The sequence below is a fragment of the Chiloscyllium punctatum genome, chromosome 32 (genome assembly GCF_047496795.1).
Source record: "Chiloscyllium punctatum isolate Juve2018m chromosome 32, sChiPun1.3, whole genome shotgun sequence".
Classification (NCBI taxonomy): domain Eukaryota; kingdom Metazoa; phylum Chordata; class Chondrichthyes; order Orectolobiformes; family Hemiscylliidae; genus Chiloscyllium; species Chiloscyllium punctatum.
Genome location: NC_092770.1, coordinates 10529370 through 10541900, shown reverse-complemented (window position 1 = coordinate 10541900; position 12531 = coordinate 10529370). Strand labels below are relative to the sequence as shown.

General features: G+C 38.1%; 1 protein-coding gene across 3 annotated transcripts in view; it reads right to left on the bottom strand.

Annotated features, from left to right (window-relative positions):
* The window catches only part of LOC140457888 (protein O-mannosyl-transferase TMTC2-like), a 185195-nt gene that overhangs the window by 72273 nt on the left and 100391 nt on the right, over nt 1-12531 (bottom strand). Inside the window, exon 2 of one of the 3 annotated variants that reach the window (XM_072551632.1) lies at nt 9044-9103. The exons of the other annotated variants lie outside the window; for them this stretch is intronic. The gene's annotated coding sequence lies outside the window, so the exon portion shown is untranslated. The remainder of the gene's footprint in view (nt 1-9043; nt 9104-12531) is intronic. 3 annotated transcript variants of the gene reach the window in all.

Here is a 12531-nt window from a genome sequence, read left to right as displayed (position 1 = left end):
ACAGTTTCAATCCTAAAGTAAACAACAATGAAATAGTGAAAATTTGTTCTCAATTGTCTACTTGACAAGGACATTTCAATTTAAGATTCTCACCACATGTATTACTAGCCTAACTCAGTGGAAAATGTGACTAAGTAAGCTATTTACGGAAACTGCAACTCTCTGATTAACTGTTGAATCTACAACAGATCAACACATTGAGAAGAATGCAAAAAATTCCCCAGTCAGCAAATCCTGGGCACTGATACCCAGTTCATGTTAAGAGCAAATTATTAGTGGCTAAGAATCTAAACAGTTCAATTACTGAACCTCCAGGGGATCTGACTAGAAACTCAACCTGACCTTACCTCCCCTCCTCCTTCCGTTATTAATATATGGAAAGCTTTTGAATGCCAGTACTAACTTTAATCCTGTTTAGTACAAAATAAGAGGTTTACTGGTTCCCAGTAGGCATTATATTTCAGTCAAATAATTGTAAGCATGAAACAATCCAGCATTATATTGGTTTTGCATAAGAACGTATCTTCCAAGATACATTAGGTCTGAAAAGAGAATGCTTTCAAATATATACAAACATTTTCAAAATTCTGAAGGAAATCTGTCATAAAAAAGAACAAGAATATAATATTTGATCAGCAGCTTGAAACTGGCAGTAAGAATTGATTCTTTCACTTTCAAGAAGCAAGTGATACAAATTCCTTGGCCTTTTTTCAAACAACATCCTCCTGAAGTAGTTGTCCGTGGAGCAGGGAGCGAGAAAATAAAAGTGCTCTAAGGACAAGGAACGCACTTAGCAATCGTTTTAGCCAAGTAATTAGCTTTTCCAAAAGCAGAAGTTAACTGCAAATATACTTCACTTTCTTTCTCTTTTAACAGCTCATTCTAAAGCTACCTCTGTCCGTGTGTCACTAGCGTCAAATGCGCAGAGGCTTGTATGGTGAATGAAGAGTTGGCTCGAAAACTTGCTCATTGTTCAGTGTTCCAAATAAAAGTCTTTTACTCAGTCCTTTTACAACATAATGAAACTGTGAGGGAGAAAGTATATGCACAAGATAACAAAAAAAAAAGCAAGGCAGGAAAAGAAAGTTTTACTACAAATCAAACTTATGCTGGCTCTGAAAACATTAACAACATTCCAATTAAATTGCTTGCTTTGGAAATTTGATCTCAATTTAACCTGAAATGTGAATTTGAGGCTGAAGCAGGAGAGTGAACCATTTAGTTCCGCCAAACATGAGCGCTCAGAGATTATAACTCCTGGATCTTAGTAGGATGCTCCAGTAGGAATGGTGAAACGCATTAGCAAACGTTGATAATATATATGAGTCCAGGCTGTCAGGAAAAGATCATGCCACATATAAGGCCCTGACTGCCCACAATGAACCTTAAAAACATAAAATAAGAATATTCAACTGAGCCTCCTATGTTACCTAGAGGTTGTCTGCTGCCAGCTGATTGACTGCAAAGTCTCAGAGCTTTCAATGACCCACAGTTAAAATTGCTATGTGTTCCAATGACAACATCAGGACTCCACTTTCATCACCATTTAAATCAGGTTCTGACACAGGTGACCTTGTATGGCTGATTTCTGATAAGCTAAGATGGATAGGGATAGGAGCACAATGCCAAATGCTTGCTAGTTTTACATTGTGAAAACAGAGATCTGTAAATTTTTTTTTATCAGCAGGTTTTGTCCATCTCTGTGCATTGTCATGCTTTTTTTCTTATTGCATTTCATTACATCCAAGTCCAGGCTTCCCTCCAATAGATGAGAGAATAGACAGAAAGACACCCACACCTACCCCAACTTTGAACACAAATATTCTATTTGAGGCTGACAGCTCTATGTGCAATTTGTTCCATATGCATCTGTCCTCAATTAGCGGCCCTGCTGAAAGCTGGCAAGTCTCATAATACACTCCACTGATAGACTTGAATATCAACTTCTACCATGTCCACAATAATGTGATGGAAACTGTGCAACCTTCTTCATCTGATAATTGAAATGGCTTTTAGCTTTGGTTGAATGCTACTTTTGGTGAAAAGAAGCAAGATGTGCACAGCACAGCAAATTAATGAAAGGAATTTTAAGTAGGATATTTGGAAAATATTTGCAAATATATTACTTTACTAATACTCTCTTTAATGAGGACTCGCAATAATCCTTGGGTTTGCATACTTAAAGGTTGCTACAGGATGATGAGTGATGAAGCCAGCTTGCACAGTGTATACAGCTTCATTATGGTGTCTGCTTAATTCAAATCTATGTCTAGTTCATCTCATGCACTACGTTAATTATTCTTTCAATTGCTCCTAAATATTCATTACAAAATATTTGCTAATAACAGGTAGCCACATGACATAATTATACAGCCATATGTTCTATCTACAATTTTTAACATTCACTCCTCTGCCATCAATGCATGGTGACAGCAATGTGTACCATCTGCACAATGTACCCACCAAGGCCTCTTTGACAGCACCTTCTAAACCTGCAATCTTTACAACCTAGGTAGACCAGGGCAGCACATACATGGGAAGTCCACGACCTGCAAGATCTCCTCCAAGTCATCCTGACTTGGAACTATGATTGTTGTTCCTTCACTGCTGCTGGATCAAAATCCTGAAACTCCTTCCCTAATAACACTGTGGGTGTCCTTACATCACATTGACTGCCGCAGTTTGAGGGGAATTTGGGAAGGCAATAAATGTGTAATCAGCAATTCCCACAGCCCATGAATGTATTAAATAAATATCAAAATGTGTGGCATGATACACAATCAAATTGTCCATTTTCATGTGCATTTATTAATAACTTTTATTTATAAAGCTCCTTTAATACAGAAAAAAACACAGGAGCATTAAAAAGGAAAATTTGATGAGAAGCCACAAATGGGAACATTAAGTCAAATGACCAAATGCTTAGTTCAGGACTTGGGTTTTAAGTAGCATCTTTAAAAACAAAAGAGGTAGAGAGGTAAGGTTGTCCAGGAAGGAAATTCTAGAGCTCAAGCCAAGATAGCTAAAGCATGATCATCAATAGTGGAGGAATTAAAATTGGGATTCTCAAGGTGGGGAGAAGGATAGAAACAAAGACATCTTGTAGGTCTGAGAGGCTTGAGTAGAATACATGAATAGGCCTGGTTGAAGGATTGGAGAGGTTGGAAAACCAGGATAAGAATTTTAAAAAGGAGTGCTTTTAATGAGGAATTCATACAGATCCACCAGCATAAGGGCAATAAGTGAATATAACTTGGTACAATGATACAGTTATAAGCAGCAGAAGTTTGAATCACCTAATACTTTTGCATGGTAGAATGTGGGCAGTCAATAAGAAGAACATCAGAATAATTGTGTCTAACACCAAAGAGGCATGGATTATGGTTTCAGAGACTGGGCGGAGTCTGATTATATACAGAAGTAGAAATGGACAATCTTAGTAATGACACAGATGTGTCATTGGAAATTCAACTTGGAATCATAAGATGTTCATGCCACTGGCTAGGCCCACATTAATTACCCATCCCTAAATGCCCAGATGGCAATTGAGAGTCAACCACATTTCTGTGCTCCTGATTCACATGTAGACCACACCAGTTAAGGATGGCAGATTTCCTCCACCAAAGGATATCAGTGAAGTAGATGTGTGTATTTTTTCAAAAAAAAACAATAAGCTATAGTGGTTACTTGGTCACTATTAGGCCAACTCTCCATTCCAGTTTTCTTTTTAATTGAATTCAAATTTCCTCCCTGTGGCTCGGTGGAAACTCATGTCCCCAGAACATTGCCTGGTGTACTGGATTGTTAGTTGACTAAAATTACTACTATGCCACCACCTTCCCATTATTCCTGATATAATCAACTTTCTTTCCTATTTGTTATTCTAATGCTAATTGCTTAAGATTTTCATAATTCATACACTATTTATGAAGGGCTTAAATGACATTAGAAAGCATTGAGAATGAAGCAACGACAGTATTTCCTAGTTACTTGAATTTGGAAATAAAATTATTTACTAGGAATCACCTTAGTATGTTTGACATCACATTTTGAAATGGCTGAGGATTTTCATTAGGGATTTTCTCAGTTTTCTGACCATGGCTCAGGGCATTCAACAATGATGTTGCTTAATGATTTCTTTAGAAGCTCTTTGTCCAAGCTCCAACTTCAACTACTTCATTGATGACGTTCCCTCTATCATAAGGTCAGAAGTGGGGATGTTCGTTAACGATTACACAATATTCAACAGCATTTGTGACTCCTCAGATACTGAAGTAGCCGATGTCTAAATACAGCAAGACCTGACAACATCCAAGTTTGGACTGACAACTGAAAAGTATCATACATGCTGTACAAGTGCCAGACACTAACACTCCAACAAAAGAGATTCTAACCATTATCCCCCCACATTCAATGGTATGACCTTCACTGAATACCCCATCATCAACATCCTGGGGATTACCATTGACCAAAAAATTGAACTGGATTAGCCATATAAATAATACAGTTGCTAAAAGAGCAGGTCAGAGGCAAGGAATCCTGCAAAGACTAACTCACCTCCTGACTACACAAAGCCTGTCCACCAAGGCACAAGTCAGGAGTATGATTGAATACTCCCGACTCGTCAGGGTGAGTGCTGATCCAATAACACTCAAGAAGCTTGGCACCATCGAGCATAAAGCGGCCCATTTGATTAGCATCACACCCACAAACATTCATACCCCCCCAGCACTGATGTACAGTAACCTCAGTGTGTACCATACCCAAGATGCACTGCAGGAATTCATCAAGGCTCTTTACACAGCACCTTCCAAACCTGTGACTACTTCCATCTAGACAGGCAAGGGTGAAAATTATGTGGGAGCGCCACAAAGTTCCTCTCCAAGTTCCCCTCCAAGCTATTCATCATGGAGATATATCATTTCTTCAGTGTCACTGGCTCAAAATCCTGGAACTCTCTGTCTAATGGTGTTCTGTGTATAAATATACCAAATGGATTGCAATGGCTCAGGAAGACAGCTCACCAACACCTCACAAGAAACTCAGGATGGCCAATAAATGCCAGCCTTATCCATATCCCATGACTGATTAAAAAAAAGTCCTCATTTTAGGACAAACAGTTCAACGTAAAGCAAATAATGCTTAGACAAAAGCAAAATAAAGTAGGGAGGCTGGAAACCTGAAATATAAATAAAAAGTGCTGGATATACTCGAAGTCCAACATCTGAGTTAATAGAATGGATTCTATCATACGTTAAAACAAATTCAGGTGGAGGCTGAGAAGTGGCCAGTGGAAGAAGGTAAGAACAAACTGTAAAGTCTGTGACAGGGAGACATGAGTAATTTACATGGAAATGGTGCATGTTAAGAAGGCCATGGTATTGGGACAAATGAAAAAACAGAGGTGGATTTGAGTGGGTTTAAATGATAACACTAGAATGTAACTCATATTTGCTGTAAGAAAACATAAGAGCAGTGGTTTTGAAATCAGTGTTGACTTCAGAGGTCTGTTCAATGCCGATGCAAAAGATGTTATTCTTGTTTTCTATCCATATCACTCATGTCATGTTGTGCACATATGAAGATGCATTCAATTCAAACAGTTAAAGAAAAGAGTGCACTTGAACCAAGAACTTTGTATTGGTTGCCAATATTCAGATTCTAATTGGGATTCATCTGCCTTTAAGTTGCACATCCAATTAAAACCGAACGAAGTGTAGAATCGCAAATTTGCTGTCTGCTGTTTAGAATTGGGTCCAATGAGTTATTTTGCTGCAATATAATTACATTGCGCAGTACAACTGTCAGCCAGTATCAATAAAACAGCCACAGAAGCTACACAAAATCACTGTTCATTTTAACATTTGAACACACACACACCAATTTCCATCATATATTTCGGTACCACACAAAAAGTATTCAATATTATGCCTTATTGCATTGTCAAACAACCTCTACCAGATCTGTATACTGTAGGTTTGCAGTGGCACTTAGCATAAAAGGGTGTAGCATAAACACAGAAGTCTCTGGGTATACAGAGCAATAAGTCGCTTCCGTGCACTAATGAGAAACAGGGCCTACACCTTTAAAGTATATTGAGCACACAGGAGCACTTTAATACCTCATAAATGTGGGAATTGCTAATGTTCATTTGTGTCAGTGAAGGATTCGACTAATATTTAGTTCTGAAGTTGTACTTTGCCAGTAATCATGGCACGAGACACAAGACAGAATCGTGCTACATGGAATGGTTTATCGTCAATACTGTCAGAATATTTATCACCTGCTGTTGCATCAGGGAGCCCAGTTTTGGTTCTGATCAATTTAAATTTGGGTTTGTTTCAACAATGTGATATTTTGCAAGCATTCAGAGCATATGTTATTGATTTGTGTCTGAAAGCTGTGGGGAAACAAACGCCTCAGTATCTCACCAAACTACAGCAAGTAAATAAGCATGCTCTTCTGCAGTGCAGGATACTTTTGAAAAATTAAAGAAAACTGTAATATAACTGGAGGAAAACACTTTGGTGTTGTAAAAATGATTTCATATGATTTAAAACACATCTTTGAAATACAAGCAGTGCAATGTTTGGCTGTACACCACCAGGTTTTTGGGTGTAACACATGGCCTATGAGTTCCAAGTGGTGTCTACAATGTGTGCACACTTGATTAGTGTGAGTCGAAGCAGGTGGCATATTGGTGAAGGTGTTTGTGGGTGCCGAGTAGGAATCCATCATAAGTAGATTACATTCAATTCCCTACAGTGTGGAAACAGGCCCTTCGGCTCAGCCAGTCCACGCCGATCCTCCGAAGAGTAACCTACCCAAACCCATTTCCCTCTGAATGAAGCACCTAACAATATGGACAATTTAGCAAGGCCAATTCACCTGACCTGCACATCTTTGGACTGTGGGAGGAAACCGGAGCACCCGGAGGAAACCCACGCAGACACGGGGAGAATGTGAAAACTCCACCCAGACAGCCACCCGAGGCCAGAATCAAACCTGGGACCCTGGTGCTGTGAGGCAGCAGTGCTAACCACTGAGCCACCGTGCCGCCCCTCAGTGGAAGAGATTGTAACTAGCTTTGCAAAATGACCTTGAGCAGGTCTGGCCAGCTTTGACCAACATCATTTCTACATTGGCAGTAGCAAGCTGGGTTGACTGGCAGACAGATGACATCTGAGGTACTGGCAGAGTGACAGTACTCAGGGAGGGGCTCAATACTGTCACCTTGAGAGAGGACAGATCATTGGAGTCACTGGCTAGTTGCTGGAAATGCTCAGCACATCTGCCAGCATCTGTGAAGAAAAATCAGAGTTAACGTTTCAAATCCGGTGACCATTCCTCAGAACTTTAGTACCTAAGCAATCCAAGAAATCTTTGGAAAACAGATCACTGTACGGCTGTAAAAGTCTACAAGCCCCTTTCTGCACTAGTATCCACCACACGAGCAACAATCTAAGCTCCAACTGAAACAATCACAGCTTCTCTTTGTGTTTCAGTGAAAGCTGAGACATTGGACATGAGATGCTTTTATCACGATAGGATCTACAAATGTGATGATGACTGAGCCACCATAGTCTGGAAAGAACAGGTGCTAAGCTCGATGCAAAGCTCTATGCAAAGTTGGCATGTGTCTTGACATTCATTGCAGGTTTTGGCAGGCCTTTTAATACAGTGAGCGGTTCATTGTGTATACACCACAACCTTAATTCATGGTTTGTCTCATTAAAATGTTCATCTGTGTTCTCTCAGCAAAACCCATATGAAACCTGGAAAGCGCACTAGCCGTGCTGGCCTCCTTTCCCGTAGGACACTCAGGCCAGGTGTCTCACCACATGCTGATCCTACCTGTACGCTATTCTGTAAATTATGAGAATTTCAGTTGATAATTATGAGTGTGAGCTCAAGTGACAGTGGCACCTCATCATCACTGTCTCCTTGTTCTTCCATTACTACCCAATGAGGTAGCAGGATTGATTTGGGGAGAAAAGTGAGGAAGCAAGAAGTGACACCATTGACTATTTGTAAACCAGAAGAGATCATGGGATGACAGGGAAGTGGAATGTGAGGAGAAGGATTATCTATAACAATATTGTTGTTTGTTTTTAACTCTGTTGTTGGCCACTGCCTCAGTAAACTAAGGCTTGCTGTTTTAAAATAAGGGTCTGCCCATTTAAAACAGAGATCAGACCATTTTCTTTGTTGACGGGGATCATAACTGCTCTTCTTGTGTAGCTGGTGGAGACAGAGTCTTTAAATACTAGATTCTAGCTAAACATGGGGTTGAAAGGTTAACAAATCTACGTAAGAATGCGGATTTGAGGTTACAATCAGATCAGCCATAATCTTATTAAATGGCAGAACAGACTCGAGGAGCCAAATGGCTCACTCCTGCTGTTTGTTCATATAGTTGTACATCCATTCCAATTATAGTGAGCTTGGCTTTTTCTATGGGGGTAAGGGAAGGCAGCCACTACTGTCACAACTTGCTGCTTCTGGTTGTACAAGAGATTGGAAAGTGCAGGGCAATCTGTGACTCAAAGAATAGAAAACTTTCAAAATCTGGCAACAATTATCAGGCCAGAAACTGAACACAAGCATCAATACAGCAGAAGGATTAAAGACAGACAGAATCAGGCTGAAAACATCTTTAAAAGCTATTACAGCTAATGACAAAGTTGCAACAACAAAAACAGCTGAATTCATACTAATAACAAGAGCTGATAGGTACTTCAGAAATGACTCAAAGTCTAATTTTGCAGTGAGTTACTCAATGTGAAGAGACAAAGTCCTTGAAATATCACAAGATGAAAAGAACTCTGATGAATGGGAAGAAGACAATGCTGAATTGGAATCAACTATATTGGTCACAAGGAGTTTTATTACTGCGGCAGAAGTGTTAGACATTTGAATCCTTCAATTCTACAAAATTAGATTGTGCTTGTATTTTAACAACGTAGATAAATTGGTCAAACTTTTATCTTGATTAATTAAATAATGAGAATTTGTGCAAGGTTAAAGAAAATAAAAGTATTACTTGCTTTAGGTCTGCTTGAAGAAGTCATTTTGCTGATAGAATTTCGAGTGAGATATCCATCTTTAAAGAATAATAGGAAAGACATAAATGAAACTTGACATAGCACAATAAATAATTTGGGGAAATCAGATGTTCTGCAATGTACCTAGTCAGTACATTATAGTTTCTTAATAAAACCTGTTATTTTTTCCTTTCTGAAGGTCTGCCAGATATTAATGGAATCAAGTGATAAGAATAAGAAAAAAAGAAAACAAATTGTTTTAAAGGCACAAGGACAACGTTCATCCTATTTAAGAAGTTAAACAAATTCTGCAAATCCTAATCCTAACCCTAACCATATCAGCAACTTGGTTGTAGAAGAGTTCATATTGCCAATAGAAAAGATTAGTGAGAAGCGAAGTCTGTAATATGTATGACAGGATGCCACTGCATGCCGTTGCAATCTTTCCATTGACACACATGGCTTTAATTAAGTAGTTATCCTGGATCTGAAGATCAAAAGCAGACAAATTTTCATCCTACATTTTATTGATCCAGTTAATATATTTGATATTTCACACTAATACATAGTCAGGACAAATGGATTATAATGTACAAGACTTTGGAGAAATGGAAAGGGAATGGTTTGGGACATCAGCAAGTTTTTTGACAAACACTGGAATTGATTTTGCCAATGATAAGTTCAAAGTACGTGTGAAAACATAAATAACATGGGCATTAGTATAGAGGCTGGGTGTCCTTTTACTATGGTCTTTATTAAAGGAATCATATTGTGATCGATAAATAGCTGCATAAAATTTTAGTTGGTCAACCAGACTGAATATTGATCCCTGCCTTGGATTAGTGATATATGAACAGAATTCTGGATAGAGATTCAATCAGTCTATGGATGAAATCCAAACTGTCTTGTTTTTTGTTATAGTCCTCTTGCTCAAGATAGTTCATTTTTTCAACACATTTGAGTGCTTTGTAGGCAGAGAGACTTTATCAAGGCTGATATCAAAAAGAAAATTTGTAAAACATTTAAGTATCATATTTGATATTTTAAAATAGATTTCAGTTCACCAAATTCTACATTTTATGAAAAAGAAGACAATTGAGATTGAAAAGGCTCTGGCAAAGAATTAGACCATTATAGCGAGTCTCTTCTAATCAAACATGTCATTCAAACTCTTTGGACACATTTCTTGTCATTAATCAGAACTAAATTCAAAACCTCTGTCTCTGAGCAGTGATAGAAAAAAAACCCATCTTTTACATTTCGAGTTTATGTGTTTTGTGATGAGGATACTGAAGAACAGAACATCGTAGATCAAGAGCTGAATTGTCATAACGTAAGCGATTATGACATACAGAGTTATCACATCTATTGGCTGATTGCCTGGAGTGGCTGCTGGAATGACATATATTTCCACAGGAATCCAGTAAATGAAGAGATGGAAAAATTTTGATGCATGCAGGAAAAGCTACTGCTAATTTTAAATGTGAGTTGAATTTTCAGAAAAAAAGCCAAGAAGTTAGATACACTGACTGGCAAAATGGGGTGCTAGAGAGAAGAATATAAATGGACAGTGCAAGTACTGGCAGTTAGATAATGAAGCTGGAAGTAACTGTTCTATCAAAAAATTTCACAATGTGGAGACAGAACCTATGATAATATAAGAGAGTGATCTCTTAGTAAAAGGTATCACACATTTGACACATTGTTAGCAGTTTTAGGCCCCTTTTCTAAGGAAGGATGTGTTGGCCTTAAAGGGGTTTAGAAGAACTTTACAAGAATGACCCTGTGGATGAAGGGCATGTCACATGAGGAGCAGTTGAGGACTCTGGGTCTGTACTCGATGGTGTTTGGAAGGATGAGGTGGGATCTGTTTGAAACTTCCAGAATAGTGAGAAGCTGGAATAGAGTGAATGTGAAGAAGATGTTTCCACTAGCAGGAGAAACTAGGACTGGAGAGCACAACCTCAGTGTGAAGCAACAAACTTTTATAAATGCAACAAGGAGGAATTTCGTCAGCCAATGGTGGTGAATCTGTGCTACTCATTGCTGCAAAAGGCTGTGGAGGCCAAATCATTGTGTGTATTTAAGGCAGAGATAGATAGTTCTTGATTTTAAGGGGATCAAGGGTTATGGGTAGAAGGCAGGAGAATGGGGTTAAGAAACATATCAGCCATGATTGAATGGTGCAGCAGACTTGATGGACCGAATGCACTAATTCTCCTCCTATATGCTATGGTCTTAAATTATTTACTACAGACTTATAAGTGAAATTTTAGACTATAGCTTGGACAGTTTACACAGTGAAATAACTGTCACAGAGATGGATTCTTCAAAAGGTAGATTTCTATGAAAGGATAGAACTTGCAGAGAGGATTTGTAACTCAAGGCTAATAGCTCAGAATTTTGAAGGGTAAGTGGTTAATACTGAAGTTATAATAGGCTCTCCCACAGATAAAAAGGTAATATGGATTTTTTTGCTTTGGAAACATATTCATGGAAGTGTTAATAAAGCAGCATAAAAGCCATGTTGTTGGAGGACTATACTTTTCAGAAAGAACTGACTCTGGCTCAATCTAAAGAGGCACCAGATTCGAAAGGAAGGCTATGGCAACTAAACAATGCTATTAATAATGCTTCTGAGATGTGTTTTCCATTGAATTTTGTTGAGAATAGATTGAGTTCAACTGAACGTCTTCCTACAGTATTTTGTTTGCATCATAAAGGAAATTTTTGAGTATCTTTATGAAGTATGTTGTTGATTTCTTATGGGTAGTACTGCAACATTTGAGAAATGTATTATTAACAATATTACAACAGAATTCACTTTTGGAAGACAAACTTCTGAGACTTTTAAATATGCTGGCTCAGATACAAAGCAGAGTCGGTCTGGATAAATCAATAGTCCTAATTACAAAGTATTACTCCCATCCCAGTGCTATGTCACTCAAAGATGATGTTAAGCCCAATAAAAGAGACAAACTAATTGTTAAGATTAATTGATCAGTCAAACTGGTTATGCATTCAGACTTGACCAGATGTTGTTTTCGATGTGTTGGAGTTAAGTGCTAAGATGAAACAACTTAAATTAAGAACTTTTAAGGACAAATAAATTTTAAGAAAGTTAAATTTGAATAAATGCTTTGCATTTTGCATAGTAATGTTCTAGTACAGTTGATTGAACCATATGTTTTAAGGGATAAGGGAGAATGTCTTTTGCTTGCGCTCACAGTACACTGGCTGCTCAAGCACTATTTCTTTTGCAAAAGAAATTGGGTATAAGATTCAATCTGTGACTTAAGTGACATTCCATACACTGGGCATCCTGCAAGTACTCCTGATGAATATCACGTAGATAATTGTTTGCAATAGGATAATATACACTCACAGAGAAGTGTGAATGAGAAATGATTGAGGATTGATCTTATTGGCATTAAACAAATTCAAAACAAAATATCTAAAATTAAATGGATAGATTCAAACCACCAAA